Source organism: Ambystoma mexicanum, chromosome 7q (assembly GCF_040938575.1).
Source record: "Ambystoma mexicanum isolate Mex_15411 chromosome 7q, UKY_AmexF1_1, whole genome shotgun sequence".
Classification (NCBI taxonomy): Eukaryota; Metazoa; Chordata; class Amphibia; order Caudata; family Ambystomatidae; genus Ambystoma; species Ambystoma mexicanum.
Genome location: NC_090941.1, coordinates 1,109,130,536 through 1,109,144,684, shown reverse-complemented (window position 1 = coordinate 1,109,144,684; position 14,149 = coordinate 1,109,130,536). Strand labels below are relative to the sequence as shown.

Here is a 14,149-nt window from a genome sequence, read left to right as displayed (position 1 = left end):
AGCTGAAAATGTTGCACTCCATTATTCAAAGGCGTTTTCGTTGGTGCCACACGCTGCTCAAAGGCCACCTCAGACGTGCTTCTTAGACCCAGTGTCATCATTGCATGAGAGTATTCTCACCTGCACTAGGACTTCGCTAAGGAGCTTCCGAAGAAAGGCATCTATTAGAGAAACAAAAACGTTTCTCTGCAACACAGGCAGCCAACGGAGTCGAGAGCCAGCCCTGCAACCCTGGCATGGAAAGTCACAGTCAACCTGTACTGGTGGTCCTGGCAACCATGCCACGTAAGGCGGTAGTCTACATGGACCGGTGCTGCCTTGAAATGCTGGTGCAGGAGACCACAGTCTACCTGTAATGGTGCTGCCCAGAAACCTGGCATGGAAGGCTGCAGTCGACCTGTACTGGCGGTGCCTGGCAACTATGCCACGTAAGACGGTAGTCTACCTGGACCGGTGCTGCCTTGAAATGCTGGTGCAGGAGACCACAGTCTACTTGTAATGGTGCTGCCCAGAAACCTGGCATGGAAGGCTGCAATCTACCTGTACTGGCGGTGCCTGGCAACCGTTACGTGCAAGACTGAAGCCTGCCATATTGGTTCTGCCCGGCAATGCTGGCGTGGAAGACTGCAGTCTACCTGTACTGGTGCTGCCCAATAAGCCTGGTACAAAAAAAAAAAAAACAGTCCAGTCCACCATACAGGTGCTGCCAGGCAATGCTGGTGCAGAACACTACAGGCTACACATAACGGTGCTAGCCAGCAACCCTAGTACAGAAGGCCACAGCACAGTGCAGTCTTCACAGATAGGGAACTAGGGCCTGAACCACTGTCCTGTGTTCTGGGGTGATCTGGAGGGGTCACGGAACTCCCCCGGCAGTCACAGAACCCAGAAGGATAGCCTGTCACAGGACTGGCTGAAGTGGAGCATGCTGCACTACTGGGTGGTGCTTTAGCAATTGAGCATACATATGCAGTTTGTTGTATCACTGATGGTTTTCAGTGTAGTTTGAAACCCGAGTTTAAATGGCGTCAGCCTTATTACAGATCATCCATTGGCAGCGAGCCGCCATTGCACTGCGCCACAGAGTTGGCGATCACACATGGCTTTCTCACTACAACACCATGGGCAAACCCCTAGGTAACTGATGGGGCGATACCAATCAGAAAATGGGTGCATCTCTTTGACGGCTTCTCATAAATCTCCCGAGTACTGCAGACTGTTGGTTCATTCCACTGTGTGGGAGAGGGACAGAGTGTGCAGCCAAGAGCCCACGCATTGTTGTGCAGCAGCTTCCCGATTTGGGACATTTTAGTGAAATGTCAGACTCCTCTGGAGAGCGAACCTGCCAACTCCGGACCTGGCAGCCGCACACGGCACACTGTCAGTGGGCGAGGTATTGGGAGGAAGTAAGTTGGGTAACTCTAATGGGCAGCTACGCTGGACCCACGAGGGGCTGAGGGGTGACTACTTTACCGAATTCTTCATATTGTGATAGCAAAAAACCTTTTGTTAAGACATTTCCAACTTCCCCCTGGAGTAGTGTCAGACAAGGCCTCAAGTGCACACCAACTCTTGAATACAGTCGAGGGGTTTTTGTTTGAATAGGTTCTCACTAAGGGCTGCCCCTCCCATCTCCCGTGGGTTTTGACCTTCCTATGCCAGGTGTTCCTAAATCGTAAGCTGATCCCTAGAGGTTGGTAACCACTGCTTCTGATGGCGAGGGTATTCAGGCAACCACCTTATCTCTCCAGCTCTCTCCAGGATGAATCTAGCTGGATCCTAACATGGTGTCTCACAATAAAAAGTGTTCTCAGGAAATGGTGCCTTCCAAATACCCAGGTCTCAGTCGGTCTCTACTTCTCATGCACTTGTGTTCTTTGCCCTGGTTTCTTTCTGTCCTTTCCCTACATTCTACTCTCCGCCCTTGTGTTTCTCCCCCTCTTCTCTTTCCCTCCCTCTCTGTCGCTCTAATGTTCTTCCGTCTACTACTACTCTCCCTCGCTCTGTACTATTCTCCACTCCCCCTTCCACTACTCACCACTCCCCGTCTACTGGTCACTACTGCCTCCCACCTCCTACTACTCTCCACTACTCCGGCCTCCCTTTCCTGTTCACTCTGTAAGGAAGGTATGGTATCAACAGTAACACAGACACAAGTGACCACAGTTCAAAGGTGTTTATTGAACTTTCACAAGAGTGTGATAAACGCCTATCTAAGCCTAAATCTACAGATGGGAGCAAGCTACTATCAAATAATAATAATGCAGTTCTAGTGCAGTCTTGTCAAAATAAAAGGGCCTATACTAAAAAAACATATTGCCAATCCTTACCACTAACTTACAAATAATGTGGGGTGGGGTAATGTTCATGAAAAAGAAAGAACTGTGCAAAATAATAATATGTCTGGATGCTCGGGCCATTGGCCTCCATTCCCAAAGTTTTCAGCATGGGGCAAGTCGGGTCACTCGAGCAAAACACACACTCTGGCTTCTGTGGCACAGGGATACAGTTCTGTTTTCCCAGTTCAGTACCTTATGTGTCCAAGTCTCTTTACTTCTTTCAAGTCTCTTGATGCAGAGGGCCTGCTGCACAGAAAACAACACGCAAACGCCTGTTTCCCTATTCAATTTTGGGTTTCACACTGGATCCCCCTCAGCTGGGCTCAGATCCCTTTCAAAACAAGTTTCTAAGAATTATTTTACAGGTGACTCACGGTTCACCCCAGATCCCCCTCTACCGGGCTCAGATCCCTTTCTTTCACAGTTCAATTAGTGTCCCTCAGCCATGCTCGGACCAATTGTGACATACTTTCGAATGTGCACAGGGTTTAGCTTGACCCGTTGCATGACCGCTTTGTTCTCAATATTTATTTCTATCACACTCCGCATCTGTTGGATACCTAACAGACTTTCGAATGTGGCACCGGACCACTCTGTGTATAGTATCTTTTCTTGGCCTCTCAAAGTTCAATTATAAAGTTCAACTACTTCCTTTGACTTCCAATTGTATTCACGATGCTCATCCCAAACGCTTCACACATTGCTCACTTTAAACAATGTTGCTGCTCGCAACCTTGGTTCAAAACACAAGCTGGTTTGGTATCATCCTCTCCGACTCACTGGCTGGGCTGCCTTTTCTGACGCTGCTTTGATTTAGGAGAAAAGGACAGTACCACAGCGGCATTCGCTCCTCCCCGCCTGGGATATCGACGCAGGAGAGCTCCAGACACCTCCGACACACTGTGCAGGTTTGATCAGTCTTAGTTCCTGGTCTTCGGTTTCTTACTTTCTAAGGCTCACGAAAGTAACGGCCTTTACAGGTCAAGGGTACTTTGCTCCTTGCATCCCTCTCTGGTCTCGCAGTCTTTCTCCTATTATTAAACTACCATCTTGGAACTGCTGTTTCCTGGTGTGTTTTGCCTCGCTCAGAGTGTGCTTTCATGCCAAGCCTTTTGTCCACGTGGGGATGTGTGATGGAAGCTAGCTGTGTCTAATGATCTGTAATTGCCTGACCATAGTGTTGGGACATCTCGGGTATACGGCTCTGGTTTTAGTCCATTGTCGCTCACGTTGAACTGTCCATGTAAAAGTGTTTGTCGGGAAAGGGGAAGGGGCTGAGTTCCTTCCTAGGTATCCTACCTGGTAGGATGGGGAAAAGGTGTTACAAGGAAGGGGATACCGTGTCTCGGGGGAGATTCTCGGAGGATCGTTGCCATGGCAGAAGACTCTGGTCTTTTTCAGGGCATACGATCAAAAGTTTATTGCCACCGACAGATAGACAACACTGTAGTGACCTATTTCAGACTCTGGACTTAAGACACGTGGTCACTCCAAGATCGCTTGGTATCCATCGCCATAAAAATGTGCAATCTATGGTAAAAACTCATTTTGCTAACCTACAGAAGAGGATTGATTCAGGCTTCAGATGGTTGTCCACTTTGCCCATCTCTTTCCTAGGAAGAGTAATGCTACTCAAAAGGATAAAACACATTGCAGGTGAACTATATTTTTAAGTGCATTCCACTTCAGGTAGACTCCCAAGTATTTCAAAATACCGGAGAAATGGCCGATCAGGCTTTTATGGGTGGGAATAGAAAGGACCACACCATGCAAGAGCTACGCGTGCCCAATCGGAGGTGCTATATATCCCCCGTGTACCCTATCTGAGGTGCTGTATACCCCCGCGTGCCCTATCTGAGGTGCTATATGCCCCCGCGTGCCCTATCTGAGGTGCTATATGCCCCCGCGTGCCCTATCTGAGGTGCTATATGTAGGCTCCTAGACTGTGTTAAGTAGCCAGAACTTAAGCCGGAGGAGAAAATGTCCTGCTTGAGATAGGTTTGAATGATTCTTGCTCTCCCTAGTCTCTACATTCCATGGGTCGGGCCACTCGGTTCCCCTCTAGTCTAAGAATCCAATATTGATTTTTTCTACATACGTGTGACTGACCATTTATTTATTTTATTTATTTGTTTGTATCGCGCCGTAAGCTAGCAAGCATCGGGGCGCTGACATGTAGACAAATTAGACGGTAACACACAAATTCACGGGACGAAATTACTCAGATATGTGGTGACATGAGGTCGTGTCACAGATTTCGGGGGTTTTATTTGAACAGGTGGGTCTTAAGTTTTTTCCGAAAGCTTGTATATTTCTGATCTAGCCTAATTTGGAGTGGGAGAATATTCCACATAGTGGCCGCTTTAATGTGAAAAGCTTTGCCCAATCCGTTTGCTTGATTGAATCTGGCTGTCTCTATTTGGCCTTTTGAGTCTGACCTGAGCGCGCGTCTTGGCACGTAAGCGACCAGTTTACTTTTAAAAGGTAGGCTTGAGGCTTCCCATGGAAGCATCTGTGTGTCAGAGTCAAGGCCTTAAATAGGATTCTATCCTTGACAGCTAATCAATGCAGGTTCCTTCCATCTTCACTAATGTGTTCCTTTTTTGTTTTCCTCTTTATGATCCTGACGGCGCTATTTTGAATTATTTGGCACTTGGCAAGGTGTCCCTTGATACAATGGCAGTTGTCTTCGCTCAGGTAGGGGCGAATTGTTCTGAGGAGCCTGAGATAGTAGGAGCAGTTCTCGTTTAGTTGGAGACCTGAGCTTCTGCGCTCAGGGACGCTTCCATGTACATTACTAATGTTTTTACTTTGTTGACCACCTTTACTTGTGCGTCATTTATGAGAAAGGATTCATAATGGCAGTTGAAGTTTGGCCATGGCTTGATTTGAGCAAAAGACCATCAACTCAATCTTTTTTGCGTTTAAGCACAGACAGTTGTTGTTCATCCAATTCTCAATTGATTTGTAGAATCCGTCCACCCTAGCACTATCCTGTGCATAGTCTCCACTCAGTTCCACCACTAGGTGGGTCTCGTCCGCGCAGTTCATGAAAAAGGCTCCCAATTTGTCTAGGACCAGGCATAAAAATCTTATGTACAGATTAAAGAGCAGCAGGGACAGGCTAACCCCTTGAGGTGCACAACAGCTTATGGTCTCTTCAAAAGGAGAAGTCGTCACCCCAATGGATCCTGGATTTTCCTCCGATAGGAAAGATGTAAGCCAACTAATTGCTTCTGTGGAGCAGTTTGCAACCTTCTCCAGTGCGAGCTTGAGTTGGTTATGGTCTAAAAGATCACAGGCTGCACTGAGATCGAACTATAAGAGGAGCTCAGTGTTCCCCTTTTCCACAATGCTTAACATGTGAGATTGAAGGTCCAGCATTGCTGTTTCAGTACTATGTGCTGCACGAAATCCAGACTGCTGACAATTTAGGATTTTGTTATCTTCCACGTAAGTTTGGAGTTGGGAGGTAGCAATCCTGTCTAATACATTGAGCAAAAAATTACAGTTTCTGATTGGTCTTAAGTTACCATGTGCTGGATTCTAGACTTATATTGTATTTATAATTATTCAATCCGGCTTAATGAGTTTCGGTAAATCGATAGAGAACAATATTTTGGAAACAACAGATTGGAAAAGCCTGTTACGAAAGGATCAATGTTTTAAAAAATGTTTTATTTAAAATTTTCTGCAACTCAAGTTTAACACAGAAAAAGAACATTTCTTGAAACATCTATAACTGAAGAGGTATAATCTAAATGAAACACTGGAAATGAGTAACACCGATCAGCGGCAGGACTCAATATTAGATAAGTGCGGTTGACCCATGCGGCGACTGAAACATAAGATATCGTAGGCTCATGCCATGCTACAGAATGCCCCATGGACCTACAGTGGAACAAACAAGAGGGGCTTGGGTTTGACCCAGAGCCAGGAACTCTGGGATGAGGGCATGATACAATGGCAGAAGAGGCCTAAAGGTCCAACACACAACTCATTGTGTACAAAATATTACGCAGGTCTAATTGGTATAGTACCAGATTGCACAGCATAAACAGGTCTCTTTCCTAGCAATGCTGGCAGGAGTGTGATGAAATTGGTAGTTTTACAGATTCCCCAGTTAATCCGCAATGTTGGCTTAATGTTTCCGGAGAAATCAAAAGCATTCTTCCCGATGCCCCCACTACCTCCCCTGAGCTGGCGTTGCTGGTAATCGACCTTCTTGGACCCCAAACGAGATAGAGAGGGGTCACCCCAGCTGCAGGACGATGCATGGTCATGAGACACGGGAAGCAGAATAATCGGGGTACACTAAAAGAGTGGGGGACAGATGGCATCAGCATCCACAAATGAAGCAATACTAGCTGAAGTGAAAGGTTTTGAATATCAAGTTTCTGAATTTGGGCACAGTTCTTAGAAGTGCACCGTAAGGGTGCAGCAGGATGAGACTGACACACAGGCGGCATGGTGATTCCTATAGACTTATTAGTCACGAAAATAAAGAAAACCCCAACTTTCCCTATCTCTACGAGGGGTTTCCCTGCCTCAACTAAACTACTAATGGGTCTTTCAGAATTTGTATTTGTATTTATTTATTTATAAAGCGCGGCCAGGCCCAAGGGCATACGGGGGCATAAGTTAGATCTGGTTACAATTGCAGTTGAAGGCATTCAATAGGGTTACGTTACATTGCAGTTACAAGTGGGTACAAACTTAGTCATGCCGATGCATATATACATAGTCTAGTATAATTATATAAATTACCCGAGTGTATAGTGACAGTTGATCATGCTAGAATCAGGCAGTTAGGCTGTCATAGAGTCCATGTTGTGAAGCCAGCGCTTAGTGTTATGTTTAAATAGGTTAAATGACGGTTCTGCTCGCAAAAGTGCAGGTATTGTGTTCCATAATTTGGAGGCTTGTACAGGGAAGCTAGCACCGCCCGAGTTGTGAAGTTTAAATCTCGGTATGGACATAGTGTTAGCTTGTGCTGCTCTAAGTGGTCTTGATGAAGTGTGAGGTGTAAGTTGGTTAGTGAGGTAGGCTGGTGCAAGGTTGGCCCTGGCTTTATGTGTGAGGGCAAGAGTTTTAAGGGATATTCTGTGCTTGACTGGAAGCCAGTGTAGCATGCGTCTGGTCTCCAAAATGTGCATTTTTTTGGGGATGTTGAGGGCAGCTCTAATGGCATTATTTTGAATTACTTGTAGTTTGTTGATATTCTTGTAGCTAGTGCCTAAGTAGAGGGCGTTACAATAGTCTATCTTGGAAAGGACTAATGCTCTGGCAAGAGTAATGCAATTGGGTGAGGAGATGAATGGCCTACATGCAGTGATCAACTTACAGGTGTAATCGGCTGATGATGCTACTGCATTAGTTTGTTTGGACAAGGATAAGGTGGCATCGATGTAGACCCCAAGGGTTTTAGTGTTATTTGACACGGGGATGAGATTGCCATCAATGGTGAAGGAGTTAAATGCAGGATTGAGCCTTTTGAGTTTGGCGTGAGTGCCAAGGATGATCAACTCGGTTTTTTCGTCATTAAGACATAGTCCGTGAAGTGCCATCCAAGCTTGAATTACTGAGTAGATTTCATTAAGGGTTTTGCTGTCCGTTTCATAGTTCCCCGAGATAGGAATGAGTATCTGGGTGTCGTCCGCGTAATTGGTATACGTGACACCCAGATAGTCAAGGATATCAAAGAGAGGCTTTGTGAATATATTATAGAGTGTCGGGGACACGCAAGAGCCTTGCGGGACTCCGCAGGGTACTGGAGAGGGTTCAGCAGAATCAGTGGGAGAGAAGACCCTCATGGTTCTATTCTCCAAGAAGGAGCTGATCCAGGCTGTGGCTGCGTCTGAGAAGTGTGCTGCAGTTTTCAAGTGGTGGCAGAGTGTTTGATGGTTGACCAGGTCAAAAGCTGCTGACAGATCAAGCAATAAGAGGAGTGCAAGTTTACCATTGTCTTTCAGGATTTGGATCTGGGTAGTGAGATCTATTAATGCAGTTTCCGTACCGTGTCTTGGTCGGAAACCTGACTGCCTAAGTCCTAGGAGATTGTTTGATTCTAAGTAGGCCTGTATTTGTAAGTATGCTGCTCTATCCAATATTTTTAATAAGAAAGGTACAGTTGTTATCGGTCTATAGTTAGACGGGTTGGCTGGATCAAGAGTAGGTTTTTTTAGGAGTGGGATGACCCACGCATCTTTTAGGTTATCAGGCACTATTCCAGTTTTGAAGGAGGCATTGATGAGGTTGGTTATAAATGGTGCCAGGTCGTGTGCTGCAGCTTTGATGATCGGGGCAGGGCAAGCATCACCTTGGCAGTTAGATGGCTTAAGTTTCCTGATGATGTTTTCTACTTCCCAGATAGAGAGGGGTGAGAAGCTGAAAGGTTTAGCAGTTGATTTAACGGTAGGTGATTTGTTAGGTATTTGTTTGTAGTCCGGGTCAGCAAGTAGCAGGGATTTTTTTGCGTTGATTTTAGATTGTAGGCGAGCTATTTTATCTAATAAGGCCTTCTGAATATTACTACACCATAGTGCATCTGTAACACATTTGTCTATGGGGGCAATGGGGGATTCAAGTTCTTTCAAAATCTTAAAGAGTTCCTTTGTGTTGGATTCCGCTTGTATAATCCTTTTGTTATATGTGTCCTTTTTAGCAATAAAGATAGCTTCTTTGTAACTAGCGGTGGCAAGGGTTAGTTCAGTCTTATTGGAGGCTGTGGGATGTTTCTTCCAATGTGACTCTGCGGTTCTCTTAGCTTTACGTAATTCTCTTAGTTGTGGCGTGAACCAAGTGTTGAGGTGACGCTGTGGTTTGGGTTTCCGCAATTTTAGTGGGGCAATGGCGTTCAGTGCTTTAAGTATAGCTTGGTTGTAGATGTCCACTAGGACTGTAGGGTCGACCTCTGGGTCGATATTGTTCAGGATGGGGAGTAGTATAGGTAAGAGTTTGTCAGGTGTGATATCTTTCTTATTTCTCGTGCTGGTGGCTGGGGCAATGATAGGCGCCGGGTGAGGTGTATTGGCTTTGATAGAGAAGGTTATTATGTGATGATCAGACCAAATGCATGGGTCATTGGATAGGAGGTCAATAGGGCAGTTGAGGTGAGTGATCCAGTCCAGTGTTCTGCCTTTGATGTGAGTGGGCTCGTGAATAATGTGCGTGTGACCCAAATCCGATAGGGTGTTAGCTAGGTCATGGGCGTTAGTGTCTTTAGGGTCATTGAAACCAAGATTAAAGTCTCCAAGTAAAATCGTTTGAGAGTTGGGTTTGGCGTCTATGGTTATGAGTGATGCGATGTCCTCTATAAAGGAGGAGATGGGACCTGGTGGTCGGTAAATAAGGTGTAGGGATGCCGTGTGGTTAGGTCATAGCGGTAGCTTAATGGACAAGGATTCAGCTGAGGGGATTTGAGCGTCCTGGATGACTTTGATGTCGAGAGTATTTCTGAATATGAAGGCAAGTCCACCTCCCTTCGTTTGAGTGGAGTTTCTGTCGCATCTAATAATAGTATAATCATTGGGTATAGCAAGGGCCAGGGATGGGCCGGAGGCAGCATTGAGCCAGGTTTCCGTGACTGCGAGGAAGTCGAGCTTTTCGTGAGATAAAAGGTCAGCGATGTCGAGAGCATGGGCAGGAAGAGACCTAGCATTCACCAAAGCTGCTTTAATGGGCTTGTCTTTATGGGAAGGTTTTTCAAGTGGTATAGGTAGGTCGTGTAGATGGGTGAGGGCTGACTTGGCTGAGTCAGTGGTCGAATTAGCATGGTTGTGGCCAGTATGCGATTGTTTCATGCTGCGGACTCTTAATCTAGAGTTTCTGGATAAGATGCTGGGGTGGTGGGTGCATGGGAAGGTGGGTAGGCTAGTTCTAGAGTTCAATCTAGTGTTTCTAATGGCCGTAGTACAAGGTTGGTTAGGTGTTGGTCTGGTAGCAAAGTGGCGTATCCAGAGTGCTGGATCATTCAAATACGGGTTAGCAGGTGTCATGGTGATAGGCCACGGGGTGGTGGTTAGCATGAGTAAGCAGGTGTAAGTGTCTTGATAGGGAAGTGGATTGGGTTGACTAGTCCAACATCTAGTGTAGATATACAATAGGTGAATGACAGTAGATAGGCACCAATACATGATGTGGGCAGTGTTGCTAGTAAGCAGGGGTTGCAAATAAGGTATAGAGGCGACCCTAAGGCACAGCACAAATCAGTCAAATGTGGTCATGTAGGCGACCATAAGGCATATCACAAATCAATCAAATGTGGTCTTGTAGGCGACCATAAGGCATAACACGAATCAATCAAATGTGGTCTTGTAGGCGACCATAATGCATAACACAAATCAATCAAATGTGGTCTTGTAGGCGACTATAAGGCATTACACAAGTCAATCAAATGTGGTCTTGTAGGCGACCATAATGCATAACACAAATCAATCAAATGTGGTCTTGTAGGCGACCATAATGCATAACACGAATCAATCAAATGTGGTCTTGTAGGCGACCATAATGCATAACACAAATCAATCAAATGTGGTCTTGTAGGCGACCATAATGCATAACACGAATCAATCAAATGTGGTCTTGTAGGCGACCATAATGCATAACACAAATCAATCAAATGTGGTCTTGTAGGCGACCATAATGCATAACACAAATCAATCAAATGTGGTCTTGTAGGCGACCATAATGCATAACACAAATCAATCAAATGTGGTCTTGTAGGCGACCATAATGCATAACACAAATCAATCAAATGTGGTCATGTAGACGACCAAAGGGCACAACACCTAGTGTAGTGTAGCGGCATCAAAGTACACAGTAGTGCGTAGGCTGAAGAGGAGTTAGGCATCGCCTAGGTTTGGGTAGGAAAGCCTAGAGTCAATGACTCTAGCCATAATATAATACATCATACTATGTAGATATCACAGTGATCAAATGTTGGTGGGTCATGCTCCTTTGGCAAATACACCTCAGCAGGTAGGTTTTGTCTGATTACGAGCAGTGAGTACATTCACACATTGCCATCACATTAGGGTTATACACATGCATACAGGACATGTGTCAATCAGGTGAGGTTTAGCATTAAGAGCAAGTGGATTGTTCATGAGAGTATGCGACGTTATGATCCTTTATAAGCATGCGCTTTACCCAGAATAGACTTGCGCTTAGAGAACGATAGGCAGTAATGAAGAAGGGTATAGCAAAGCTAGATTTTTGTAGGCCGTGCCGGTCCTAGTACGTAGTTTACCGTCTGTGTGGAGCGGCGCTCAAAGTTAGTGTTTGTGCCGATCGTTACTCCAGGTTGGAGGTGCGATAGCAGTATAGGGCATCCAAGCGGTGTAAGAGGTGGCCTAAACAAGTCTGCTACCTGGCAGGATCTGGTAGCCTAGTCCTGGCGTCCTGGGGCGAACAGGGGTGGAACAGGGCCTTTTTCTTCGGGCCTTCTTCCGAGTGCCGGCTTCCGCCTACCGGCGGCGAGGATTGGTAGAAAAACGAGAAAGTTGCTTAGCAACTCAAGGCAGCCTCGTTTTCGTGCCGCATCGCGACCGCCATTTTGGGGTCAGGCCGGGCGTCGGGACAAGATGGTGGTGCGTAGGAAGCAACGTGTGCAGATGCACTACCGGAGCTTCTGGGCCCACAGCAAAACAGATTGAAGGGGCTGCAGGCGTCGAAGGGGCTAAATGTTAATTGAATAGCCTCACCAGATAAGATGATCATGCACGATGCAGAGTGTGAATGTCCTTGTATATTAAAAGAGTCCACCGTCCTGTGTCAAGAAGTCCCCATCTCTGTCTCTTACACTTATAACTAAACTCAAGGTAAAGTAGAGCTTCTTGGTCCAGAAGAATTACTCCGTTCCTCAGGACACGTGAGAAAAGTTAACTTCCGGACTTTGACTTCTTTTTAGGCGAATGATTCCCTTCCCTGGGTCAAAATTGTGCTCCAACACAAAAGACAAAGTTCCGGCACTTCTCTTTGGCAGACACACTTTATCTTTTGACACGATCAGAAAGTCTTTTCAGCATAGGTTACCAGGAGAATGACTCCCTTCTCCCGGTATCTCGATTTCGCAGCTCAACACAACCAGGGGGAATGAAGGGAGTCATACACTTTGGTTTCACACTTTAACGCTTTCAGTCTTTCACTTTGGAGATGCCAGACCCAGGCCTCAACGTCTCCAGACTTGGGCAGACTTGGTTCACTCTCCTGCTAAGTACTGCTACAAGGAAAATGGCGTGTATTACTCTTTTCTCGTGGTTGCGGGTCCCAGACCAGTATTTATCTACTGTTCGGATCTGACAAACCTGGTTCACTCTCCTGCCAGGTACTGCCGCAAAGATGAGGACTATACTGATATGGGTCCCAGACCCTTACCTGGTGGTCAGTGGGGGAGTCTCCACTACTGTGACGAAGAGGAGCGCATGTAGATACTTCCTGCTCCTGTCGTGACAACCTGGCGTTTTACTGATGAAGGTTTCTAGGGACAACAATCTGTGCCTGACTATTGCAGTGCCTTGCATCCCCTCAGGATCTTCCGTGCCACCCCTTACCTGGTCTAGGGTTTCGGCACATCCCCTGGGCTTCCTGGGACCATGGGCACTCTGTTCGGCTTACTCGACAGTCTGCTTCCAGCGTGGCTGAGGAACAGCATTCCCAACTGACTTTCGCCTTTATTTGCCTCCCCGCTACTTCTCAACATGGCTTCGGTCCCACAAGTGCTTTGTCAGGTTCCCAGAGCTTCGCCTTCTCTGCTCACCAAAGCAGGATTGAACTTCCCATGACTGGGAAATTGTGCACCTGCAGAGACTCACAGCTACCAGTGATTCGCTCTCTGGAGTTAGTCAATTGTTACTTTTTATTCAATGTTACCGGCCTCGTCTGACTCCACAGTGAGTCCTTTGTTCCTTTCACACCTTGTCTTCATCACTCTGCAGTGTCTACTTGTAGTTGGCTGATCTTCTTCGTCCCAGTTCTTGGGTCTCTTGAACTGTCTACTAGACTGGTGGCTCTGCACAAACACATGGGGTGGTGAGGTGTTGGGTTGGACTGGTTTATGTGTAGGTGGGGGCTATGGGGAGTAGATTGGACGGGATCATACTGCGTTCTCCCTAGAGGAAAAGTCTCTCCCCATGAGATACTCCTGCTGTGCAGCACCCCCAATGGGACTATAGGGTAGCAGCCTCACCTCCCTGGCCTCATGCGAAGGGGAGAAGTGATGACATCTAAGGATTTGTCACAATACTTTAATATTCAAGCCGATACGTGTTTCCCATCTTTGAACATTGATCCTATGCTAAATGCGTCTTTTTGAATTTGCATAATGCTCTATTGAAATAAAAAGATATGAGGCAGAAGACGGGGTGGGAGGAGCTTGTGTCACTATTTTGGAATGCAGACCGTCCTTCTTACTTTAGGATTATTCTGAAATCATTTTTAGAAAACTATATGTCAGCATAAAAAACTCCTCTTTTATGACATTTACATAATACAGTTAGCCAAGGTTTTGCCAAAGTCCAATATATTTTGTCCATGATACTTACCATGGTTGGCCACATGGCAAAACCAGGGCAGCCCCCCTACAACTATGAGAACGCGCTGAACAGTATCCACATTGCTCACCCGCCTTCATGCAACACTAATGCCTTCATAATAGGTTGTGGTGGTGGGGTGAGGAGGCCTAAGGCCGCTATCAGTGAAGGCACAATCTACACCTTCAACAGCCACGATTACTCGTGCCTCGCTCAAAGAATTAGGTCTCTGTGGATGCTCCTGCAAAGTGTAGCCGCAATGTACTTTTTGTAACCGTT

At 46.3% G+C, this 14,149-nt stretch overlaps 1 protein-coding gene across 3 annotated transcripts in view; it reads right to left on the bottom strand.

The window, feature by feature from the left end:
* TRIM3 (tripartite motif containing 3) overlaps positions 1-14,149 on the bottom strand; it is a 551,630-nt gene that overhangs the window by 52,515 nt on the left and 484,966 nt on the right. The window lies entirely within an intron of this gene.